This window comes from Triticum aestivum, chromosome 6D (genome assembly GCF_018294505.1).
Source record: "Triticum aestivum cultivar Chinese Spring chromosome 6D, IWGSC CS RefSeq v2.1, whole genome shotgun sequence".
Classification (NCBI taxonomy): domain Eukaryota; kingdom Viridiplantae; phylum Streptophyta; class Magnoliopsida; order Poales; family Poaceae; genus Triticum; species Triticum aestivum.
In genome coordinates, this window is record NC_057811.1 from 372,573,311 (window position 1) to 372,583,990 (window position 10,680).

A 10,680-nucleotide genomic window follows, 5' to 3' on the forward strand; every position below is an offset into this window, starting at 1 on the left:
TTTATATATTAATTGAGTTTTCTAGGCATTTAATGCGCATAATTCAAATTTGAACTACATGCACGTGCTCCAGTGCACCAAAATGGGTTGAATAATCATATATATGTTATTGGGCGAATATTTAGGTCCCATGCAAGAAATGAGAATGAATTTCAACATCTGGGCATCGTGGCTCGGCCGAAAACATCGAGAAACTTGGTTTTAAATTCCTGTAGATCCAAAACTTGCCTGAAAATCATGAAACTTGGCATGGTGTCATGATATTGCACCAACATGTTATGGTAAAAAATTGTCTGACTTGTGACAAGTTTTGGTATAATCTTCTTATAAACGGGAGTTTCTTTCAAGAAGTCTCAAGGTACCGAGAGGGAACGTGTCACCTTGGGTGAAACGACATACGCTGCCTCTTCCTGCCTTAATTTTTTACAAAGGCAACATAGACTTTAGGAGTGCCATGCTAAAATTTGGAATCATTCAGGGTTCATTTGGCCTTTTCTTATACATTAATTGAGTTTTCTAGGGATTTAATGTGCAAAATTCAAATTTGAACTACATGCACATGCTTCAGTGAACCATAATGGGTTAAAAATCATATATGTGTCCTTGGCTGAATGTTTAGGTCCATGCAACAAATGATTATGAATTCCAAACATCTGGTCGTCGTGGCTCGGCCGCAAACATTAAGAAACTTAGTTAAATGGTTGTAAATCCAAAACTCGTCTGAAATTCATGAAACTTGACATGGTGTCATGAAATGGCACCAACATGATGTAATAAATTTTTTGTCCAATTTGGAAAGGCACACACATTAAAGCCAATAAAGTCATTTTGGAACAAAGAGCTACCACGTTACCATCGCAACAGAAGTATTATTGAAATCGTGTGTGTTCTAAAGATTTACGTGCCGCCGCGCGTCCCTTTCTTTATTAGCTAAGAGGCGTCGTGTGAGGTAACTATTTGAGTAGATAGGAGGCGCGCGAGCAGACTGTTGCACAGGCTCACTGAGAGGCGAGCCCTTTGAACTCCATCCACCGTCCACCTTGCTCCCAACTTCTTCATTAATGGTGCACGAGCCCCTATTTTATAGGTGCTTAATGGCGTGGCTAGGTCTCAATCGACTGAGATTTAACCAAGTCTCAGTCAACTAACATAACATGTAAGGGAGAGAAAAGAAAATTTTGCCCGGATCTTTATGTAAGATCTCACGGATATAACATCGACTGAGACTTAACAGTCGACTGAGACTTAGCAAGACTGATATATATAATGACGATGGAAAGGGATAATAATTGTCTTACATATTTAGGAAGATAATTTAAAATGCCACATGAAGCAACGCCCGTAAGAAACAAGGGCAAAAGAAGAAGGAAGACACAGACAACGATCTGGATCGCTGCTCTCTATTTCATGATGGGTTGCTGCAGGGCACGGATTTCCTCCAACTCCTTCGTTGTCTCCACGACCTTCATCTCCTCTCGCCTCTCCTCCGCCATCTTCGTCATTGCGTCCATGGCACAAGATATCTCGTGGCGAGCGGCGATGATCTCTTTCACGTCCTCAATACTTCGCTTGACAGCAGCCACGGATTCTCCACCAGCCTGTCACGCTCGATGCGGAGCTTGGCCTTATCGTTCGTAAGTTCCACTACCATGGCGGCTAGCTTCTTCAACAAGGCAGTGCTCTCCTCGTGCAGCTTCACCCTGCCGGCGATCTTCTCCCTCAGCAGGTCGCACTGGGTGCGGAGCTTTGCCTTCCATTAGTACCTGGATGACGCAGGTCGCCTTATGAACCGAGGCATTGCTCTCCTCCTGCAGCTTCGCCCAGCCGGCGATCTCCTCCTTCAGCTTATTGAGCTCAGCGCGCATGTAGTTGCAAATGCACTTCTGAGAGCCCTCAACTACCAGCGAGAGATATTTTGAGGCCACCGCGACATGACATGACCTCTGTGCTGCTTCTGCAGCGCGATCGGACCTTCGTGATGCTTCCGCGGTGCGGCGGGACCTCTTCGCTGCTTCGGCGCCACGGTGGGACCTCTTTGCTGCTTCGGCGGCGCGGCGAGACCTCTTTGCTGCTACCTCGGCACGACGATACCTCTTTGCGGCTTCCGCTTCCCCGTGAGCCGCTCCTTGGTTATTTCTCGACCCAGAACTCCTCCTACGGGCCATGGTAGACGCGAGGAACGACGAAGAAAGACTTCTTTGTTTGTTGATGAGGAGGAATGTGCAGTCATTTTCGAGTAGGTAGTATTTATAACCTAGTAATAAGCTGCTAAGTGGGAAAATGTTTAGGGTTTGATCAGTGTGAATAGGTTTGCAATTAAATATAGCGTGGTAATTTGAAATGTGATGGAAAACAAGCTCAAAATTTATTGACGGTTCCGGTTTTGAAGCGCGAAACGGTTCCCGGATGGCGTACGTAGGCACGCATTCTCGGATGTGTACGTGGCATGTACACCGTAGGATGCACCACAATCACCCACGACCTGTTCCATCAATCGTGCACGCTCGTTGTTACTATCATGCGTGATTCTTTTAATTAGAATGTGTGCCCGCACACAATCGTATACGGTGTCAAGTGTTATCGCACACGTATTTACATAAGGAATTGTATGTGTAACTCTCAAATCATCACACATGAGCCACCGCGAACAACTCGCTTATACAAAGTTTTTGCCAATAAACACACACGCATCTTGTTAAGCCGAATCACTTGTGTTCTTCTCGTTCATCACAAACAGTTCATCCGTGTGACTTGTATGCCGTCTATAGCACACACCTTGATCTGGCTAACTGTTTATGTTGTTTTGGCTCATTGCAAACAGTTCATTCGAGTGACATGTATGCCATCTATCGCACACACACCTTGATCTGCCTGACCGTTTCTGTTGTTTTGGCTCATCGCAACAGTTCATCCGAGAGACCTGTATGCCGTCTATCGCACACACCTTGATCTAACTGACTGTTTCTGTTGTTTTGGTTCATCGCAAATAGTTCGTACGGATCAACTGTATGCCACACACGCAACTCTAATCTGAATCATGCTTGATGGATCCGCCATCGCACACAGTTCGCTTTATTGGTGACATTTTTATTATGATACCGTCTGCGATTAATACATCGCACACAATTTCGTCGATTGATCTCTTATACATGTGTCGTGTTAGGACCTTCCTGCAGTAGCAGGGATAGATATTTATCAACGTCCTAATGGGACCCCTCCAAAAAAATAACAATGCCATCACAAACATAGGGAGACTTGCCATGAAGGAATTTATAAGGACCGACTTGCTTGCCTTGGAACACAATCTACCTTGTCATTGATTAACCCCATGGTGAACCTCCCCAACAATTGGACTAAGGTTCTGCATGAGAATCCTAGAATCACTCATTAAGACTACTCATAGTGGGAGTAACATAGGTGGTAACATCACACTTATCTAAGCAAAATAGATGATGTGTCATGTAATTAATGAAGAAAGAGAGGCATGTGGTAACATAGCTAGTTACTGTAACATCACACGTATCAAGAAAAGATGAGTCTATAACGTAATAAATGAAGTGATGCATGACACAACACATATGTTACTACCCACTGTGGAGGTAGTAACATAGACTAGTAACATATGCATGTTACTAGTCTAAGTTACTACCCATTGTGACTAGTCTAACAAACCAAGGTAGGATAGGATATCGCGAAGGAGCCAAGGCTACAGCTAATGATATTCACAATGGTCAACTCTTCGGTGTCGGAGTAACCCATTACCATCATCTTGCTTTTGCCAAATTTAATAGTTAATCTCCACATCTCCTAGAAACATAGGAGGAGGAACTTCAAGTTAATAATGTCCAAGGAAATTCTCTCCACCATATCAGGATGGTGTACTCCGCATATTGAAGATAAGAGACATCACCTCCCCCAATAAGATGGGGAACAACCCCGCGTAAGTGACCCGCCGCTTTAGCCGCCTCTAGAATGGCGGCAAGGGTGTCCATCGCGAGGTTAAATAACAAGGGGGAGAACGGGTCGCCCTGTCGAACCCCTCTCCATAGTTTGAAGCATGGACCCGTCTCGCCATTGATGTTGATGGGCGTGCTCCCACTACAAACCAACTGCATGATCCAAGTGATCTAGCAGTGATCAAAGCCCTTACGTTGCAGGACGTCCCGAAGGAAGTCCCAACATGGTGTATTGTAGGTATTATGGAAATCACTCTTGAAGAAAACCATCTTTAGATCTTTAATGTTTACTTCATGAATGATTTCCTGGAGGGTGAGAACCCCATCATGAAGCAAACGACCTTTAATGAAGGCAGTCTAGTTCGGGTGGGTGACCGTAGCAACCACCGGTGCGGCCCTAATGGCGTGCACCTTAGCGAGGATGCAGAAAACGACATTTATGATCGTGATTGGTCTAAATTGGCGGATGTCCTAGCCCAACTACCTTGGGGATTAAGGAGACAACACCATAATTAATCTAAGATACATCGAGGACCCCTAGGAAGAAATCTTGAAAAATGACCATAACCATACCTTTTATGACTTTATAGAATTTCATAAAAAACTGAGAGCTCATCGGGTCAAGGAGTCAAGTCAGGTCTCATGGCTCTGATCGCCGCCTCCACCTCCTTCGAGAAGAACATAATCGGGAGGTTGTAATTTTCCAAAGACAAAACTATCGCATCAACCGACTAAGTATTAGGGTTCAACCCACTCCACTCCTAGGGGTGCCACAAAAGGGGGCCTTATAGAAACCATCGACATGATCTCCAATCGCTCCCTTCTCCTTGAGGAGACTAGGACCATCCCAGAGGACCACCATCGCTGTGCGATGCCTCTGGCTATTGCCAATGGCCTGGAAATAGGTCGTATTGGAGTCTCCCCTAAGAGTCCAATTTAAAAGCTCCCGGAGGCGCCAGTAAATCTCCTCATTCTGGAATAAGCTCATGAGTTGTCCTCTAACTGATAGTTGTCCATCCACTCCTTAGGATCAAGGCTGCCACTATCCGCCCTGGCATCCAAGGCCTGGATGGCAGACAGAAGTATGTCCTACCTAGACCCGAGATCCCTCCCCAGGTTTGGTCCCTAGCCTCGCATGAATTGCCTTGACAATTTGGTGCAATGGTGCCAAGTGTCAAGGATAGACATGGTTCGGTGTTGGGAATCAAGGGCCTCAAACCAACGATCCTGCATCGCCACTGCAAAAAACCCCTGATTCAACCAGAATGACTCAAAGTGGAATCGAGGAGGTGGTCGGAGTTCCTGCTCCCCCGAGAAAAGAAGGAGAGGGACATGGTTCGAGCCTACGAGAGTGACGGCCCGACGAGAAGCAAGAGGAAACCAGAGCTCCCAGTTCGTGGAAACTAGAGCATGGTCGAGGATGCTCCGAAGCGGGTTTACCTGATTATTCGTCCAGGTAAACCTAGCACCCGCCCTATCTAACTCACGAAGACCCATACCTGCAATGCAATTATTAAATTGATTCATCAGCGAGATATTGATCTTAGAGTTATTTTTATTGGCTGTGGATCTAAGGAGGTTAAAGTCTCCTCCAACCACCACTGGCAGAGTGGCCCACTCCACCTTAGTGGCCAACTCTGTGAGGAAAGCACTAGAATGACTATGGTCCGTTGGCACGTACACCACAATCACTTGCCACTTGAAATTATTATTTCTCTGGAGAAATTTCATACTGACGTAGAACTCTTCATGATCCATACTACCAACTTCAAATGCCTCATCTTTCACCCCTAGAAGGATGCCACCCAAGTGGCCCACCACTCCAATAGCAGGAAGCCAGTGTTACACACGAAAAGCTGACCACTAAGACCTTGTAAGTCCCAGAGGGACAAGTCATGTCCAATAGTTTCCTGGAGCTCCACAATATCAATTTTCTCTTGAGGCAAATACTTGATCAATTGTCTCCTTCGGCCATCCTGGCCGAACCCCCGCATGTTCCATAATGGCATACGGAAATTATTGGTTTTGGACCTCTTGTCCTAGGTCTGCTTCTTCCCATCTCAATAATAAGCAGCTCATTGTTCTTTTGCATTTTCTAAAGAACTATGATTGTTTGCTGTGTCAAGCTTATTTATAGGAGCTGCTACCATTTGAGCATTTTGGTTATTCGTGAAAAAAACATTCCCCTCATCATATTATTTAAATTTGAAGTAACTGTAGATAATTTTCAATTTGGAGGATGTGTTTTCTGTGTTCCTTTTGACAATCATTTTGTCGAGAGTTATTTTTTATTTTATTTTCTTTGTACCAGTTGAGAGAAAAATATATTCTTATTAACATGATCTCTTTTTTTTTGCAAATATCTTATTAACATGATCTGGTCATCTGGCCATTTATTTAAATTCCGTCGATCAAGAACTACTAAGTTCCCTTGAATTACAGCAACGGGCCTTACCCTGAAACTTTTACCCCATCTAACTGATGAGGTGCTAACTTAAAGCTTCATGTAAGTTGTTTGAAAGTGATTTGCTATAAATAACTCAAATTCAGTATGTGCTGTGTCACTAGAACTATACCACGTCACAAACAGGAACGTACATTTCTTACGCTGAATATCGTGATCTGGTCACATTGGTCACATGTACTTCCTCCGTTCCTAAATATAAGTCTCTGTAGAGATTTCACTATGGACTACCTACGGAGCAAAATGAGTGAATCTACAATCTAAAATGCATCTACATACATCCATATGTGGTCCATAGTGAAATCTCTACAAAGACTTATATTTAGGAACGGAGGAAGTATGTTTTTAAGTGGTCTCTTTATTCAAATTCATGATTATGGTTTCTCTATCTAATAGTAGTACTACAATAAGATATGATGGTGCACTGAATTTGACTGTTTAACGTGTTCAGCTACTCCAAAACCTGAATGAATCATACTAACACAAATTTCTGAGATGGATCTGTGTTGCATCCTTTTGGAGCCAACTTGTGGACTCGAGAAGCCATACTGCACATCTCCAGTTCAAAATTTCAAATGCAGGCAGCAGACAATCACCATTCAGCAAGCTACATACTGTTGGTGGCCCTCGGGAGGCTTGCATATCTCCAGTTCAAAATTTCAAATACACATACTGGTGCACTCTTGGGCACACATTGAATAACTGGCATTTGTTTGTCTTCAGTTAAAATGTTTTGAGCCTGCTAATTAAGGAAGAAAAATATCCTGAAACTCACCGGTAAAACTTGGAAAGTTATTCAATGTGTGCCCAATTCTGCACCAGTGTATTTGAAATTTTGAACTGCCATCGTTCAAAATTTTAAATTTTAAATAAGCGATAGAGGATCACGCAGCCGTGACAAGTTTGATCTGCCGTCGTTCTCCGTTCTACATAACTACCGTGCCACAGCCCCACAGGATGACGACCCGGATTACTCTTTTCCAATGAGAATCTGGCCTGGTTGGTACTGATAGGCCCATACACGGTGTCCTGTTCGAATTCCTCGTCCTGGAAACCCGCAACAGTTGCCACTCAAAAAAAAAAAGGAAACCCGCAACAAACACCAGGCGAGGCATGCTTTCTTTCGTTTAGTACCACATCGCTTGTCCAAGGAGGCAGCGTAGGCAGCGCAACCTATAAAACCAGGGCATAGGGCAACCTTGAAACTTACTTACCTGGATGGGGTCTATGGCTGATCAAGAAGAGCCATGGCCTAGGCTAGTGGCCCACATTGCACTTTGTGGGTGCGCTGGCTTACCATCTCCCCTTTGAGGGAGAGTGGACGTCATAATTTGTGATAGAGGGGGTACGCGTTCGCGCGGCCCCTGCCAAATATCAATTTTAAGATTTTGTCATTTTGATTTGTGGTTTGGTCCTTAGTGTCAACTCTGAATTCTGTGAATGACCTTGGCTGTTTTCCGAAGTCTGAAACTGTGAGTGACCAGGGCTTCTTTCTATTTTCTGTGTTGTATTACTATAAAACTGTGAGTGACGTCATAATTTTATATGAAACTGTGAGTGTGAATGACCTTGAGCTGCCAACTATCAATTTTAAGTTTTGTTCCTTTTGATTTGTGATGATTTGGTCCTTAGTCTCAGCTCTGAATTCTCTTAAAAGTTTTTCAAGTGACATTATGCTTTTTCTCTATTGTCCGTTCTCTACCGGGCCAAGTTTCAGTTCGAATTTTGCACCTACTTGGATCCTTAGTCTGTGCAAGAGAGTGACCTTTTCCCCTAGAAAGTTAGAGTGGCCTTGGTTTTGTTTCTGTTGTTTTCTCTGTATTTCGAGTACTCGCCCAAGTCTGAACTGCACTAGGAGCATACTGATAATGACACGAGAGGGGCGAAATTGTTGATAAAGTTACCTTTTCTTTCATTAAACAGCCGGTCCCATATTTGACTGCACGGCGTCAATATCTGGAGTCTGAAGAACAACCACACTTCACAACACATTGCTTACTAAAAATAAAAAACCAGGCACCGTATGTCGACAGCAAATATTTCTTCTGTTCAACATACAGCTTCTTTAAGCAGCACGTGTTTCTTTTCATGCAGAATGCGTTTTTTTTCACCTTTGTGAAAGAGACAGGTTTAGATTGAGAAGATTCGTCAAGTAATCCGGAGAAAATTAGAACTAGCTTGACTGCAAATGTGCTTTGTGTTCTCTTCCTAGTTTCTTATCTGAAGAAGATTATGCTGCGCGAGCTGCAAGAACTGAATATTAAGGATTCCATATTCGCTCCGGAACATGCATTTCAGAAAGTTCTGTTTCCATCTCTCAGCGCGGCGCCCGCACGGCCTCCTCAGTACTACACTGAAGCAATCAGCTCCGATCTGGGCAAGTGATGACTGGTGAGCAGAGCTTCTTCATTCTTCAGTACTTAACCACGCATGTAACTGGCCATGTCCAAATTGTTTATTTACTGAATTTTTATGCGTATACATTGTTGCAATAGTAGTATGTATAACCAGGTGTCATGTTCCATCTCTTCCTTCAAAACTCAATTGACAAATATGTATGTGCAGTAAGTTGGATTGTGGAATCGCTTGTATATTCCATCTTAAGAGATCATGGGTTTAAATACAACAGGTGCACACCTCCTACGCTACGATAGTTACAACAGTCTGTACAAGATAAGCGGCGATCACGCCGTGCGTGGAGTCGTGGGCGAGTGCGCGAGCGTGGCCGCCGTGGTCACCGCAGGAACCGGTCCAGGTGGTTCTCCTCCTGTGCGTGGGCCGCGGTCGGGTTTCCAACACCCCCCGCAGCTGAAACGCGGTGTTCACTGACGTTGAGGCTGGAACGGAAGTCGACGAACACGCTTGTCGGGAGCCCTTTGGTGAAGATGTCAGCGTACTGCGACGCCGTCGGCACGTGAAGAACGCGAATCTCGCCGAGAGAGACACGCTCCCGGATGAAGTGTAGGTCGATCTCCACGTGCTTGGTACGCTGATGCTGGACCGGGTTGCTCGACATGTACATGGCGGAGATGTTGTCGCAGTAGACAACGGTGGCGCGAGATGGCGGGCGACGAAGCTCGGCGAGGAGTTGCCGCAACCAGCTGACCTCGGCGACGGCGTTGGCGAGCCCCCTATACTCCGCTTCGGCGCTGGAGCGAGACACCGTGCTCTGCCGTTTCAACGACCAACTCACCAAGTTGGAGCCGAGGTAAATAGCGAAGCCGGAGGTGGACTTGCGGGTGTCCGGGCAGCCTGCCCAGTCCGCTTCGGAGTAGGCCGTCAGGTCACTGCTGGAGGTGCGGTAGAACTGCAGGCCGAGGTGAGCAGTGCCACGAACATAGCAGAGCACCCGCTTCACCATCTGGTAGTGAACATCCCTGGGATCATGCATGAACAGGCAACATTGTTGAACGGCGTAAGAGAGATCCGGACAGGTGAGCGTAAGGTACTGGAGCGCGCCAGCCAAGCTACGATAGAGCGAGGGATCATGGAACGGTTGGCCGGCGGCAGCGGAGAGCTTGGCGGTGGTGTCTACGGGTGTGGACACGGGTTTGCAATTGAGCATACCCGCGCGATCAAGGATCTCTAGCGCGTATTGTTCTTGCGAGAGGTGGAGGCCAGTGGATGTATGGTGTACGTTAATGCCCAGAAAGTGGTGAAGTGGTCCCATGTCCGTCATGGAGAACTCACGGTGGAGGGAGGCGATGATGGACTGTAGGAAGGACGGTGTAGTGGCGGTGAGGATGATATCATCTACGTATAGCAGCAGGTATGCAGTGTGAGCGCCACGATGGAGTGAGAACAAGGATGAATCGGCTTTGGAGGCCCGAAATGCCAAGGAGAGCAAGTAGGAGGTGAAGCGAGCAAACCACGCCCGCGGTGCCTGTTTGAGCCCGTAGAGCGACCTGTTGAGACGACACACGTCTCGAGGCCGCGAAGAGTCGATGAAGCCGGCAGGTTGTGAGCTGTAGACCGTCTCGGCGAGATGCCCATGGAGGAATGCATTCTTGACGTCGAGCTGATGAATGGGCCACGAGTTGCCGGCGGCGAGGCTGAGGACGACGCGGATCGTGGCCGGCTTGACGACGGGGCTGAATGTCTCCCCATAGTCCACGCCAGCTTGTTGTGTGAAGCCTCGAAGAACCCAGCGAGCCTTGTACCGCGCCAGAGAGCCATCGGTGTTGAACTTGTAGCGAAAGATCCATTTGCCACTCACCACGTTAGCACCTGCAGGACGAGAAACCAATGACCAAGTGTCAT

At 46.1% G+C, this 10,680-nt stretch overlaps 1 non-coding gene across 1 annotated transcript; it reads left to right on the plus strand.

The window, feature by feature from the left end:
- Positions 1-7,626: 7,626 nt before the first annotated feature.
- On the plus strand, positions 7,627-7,788 carry LOC123146684 (U1 spliceosomal RNA). Its single transcript, XR_006472889.1, has one exon. It is a non-coding gene; the product is annotated as a U1 spliceosomal RNA (small nuclear RNA).
- The last annotated feature ends 2,892 nt before the right edge of the window (positions 7,789-10,680 follow it).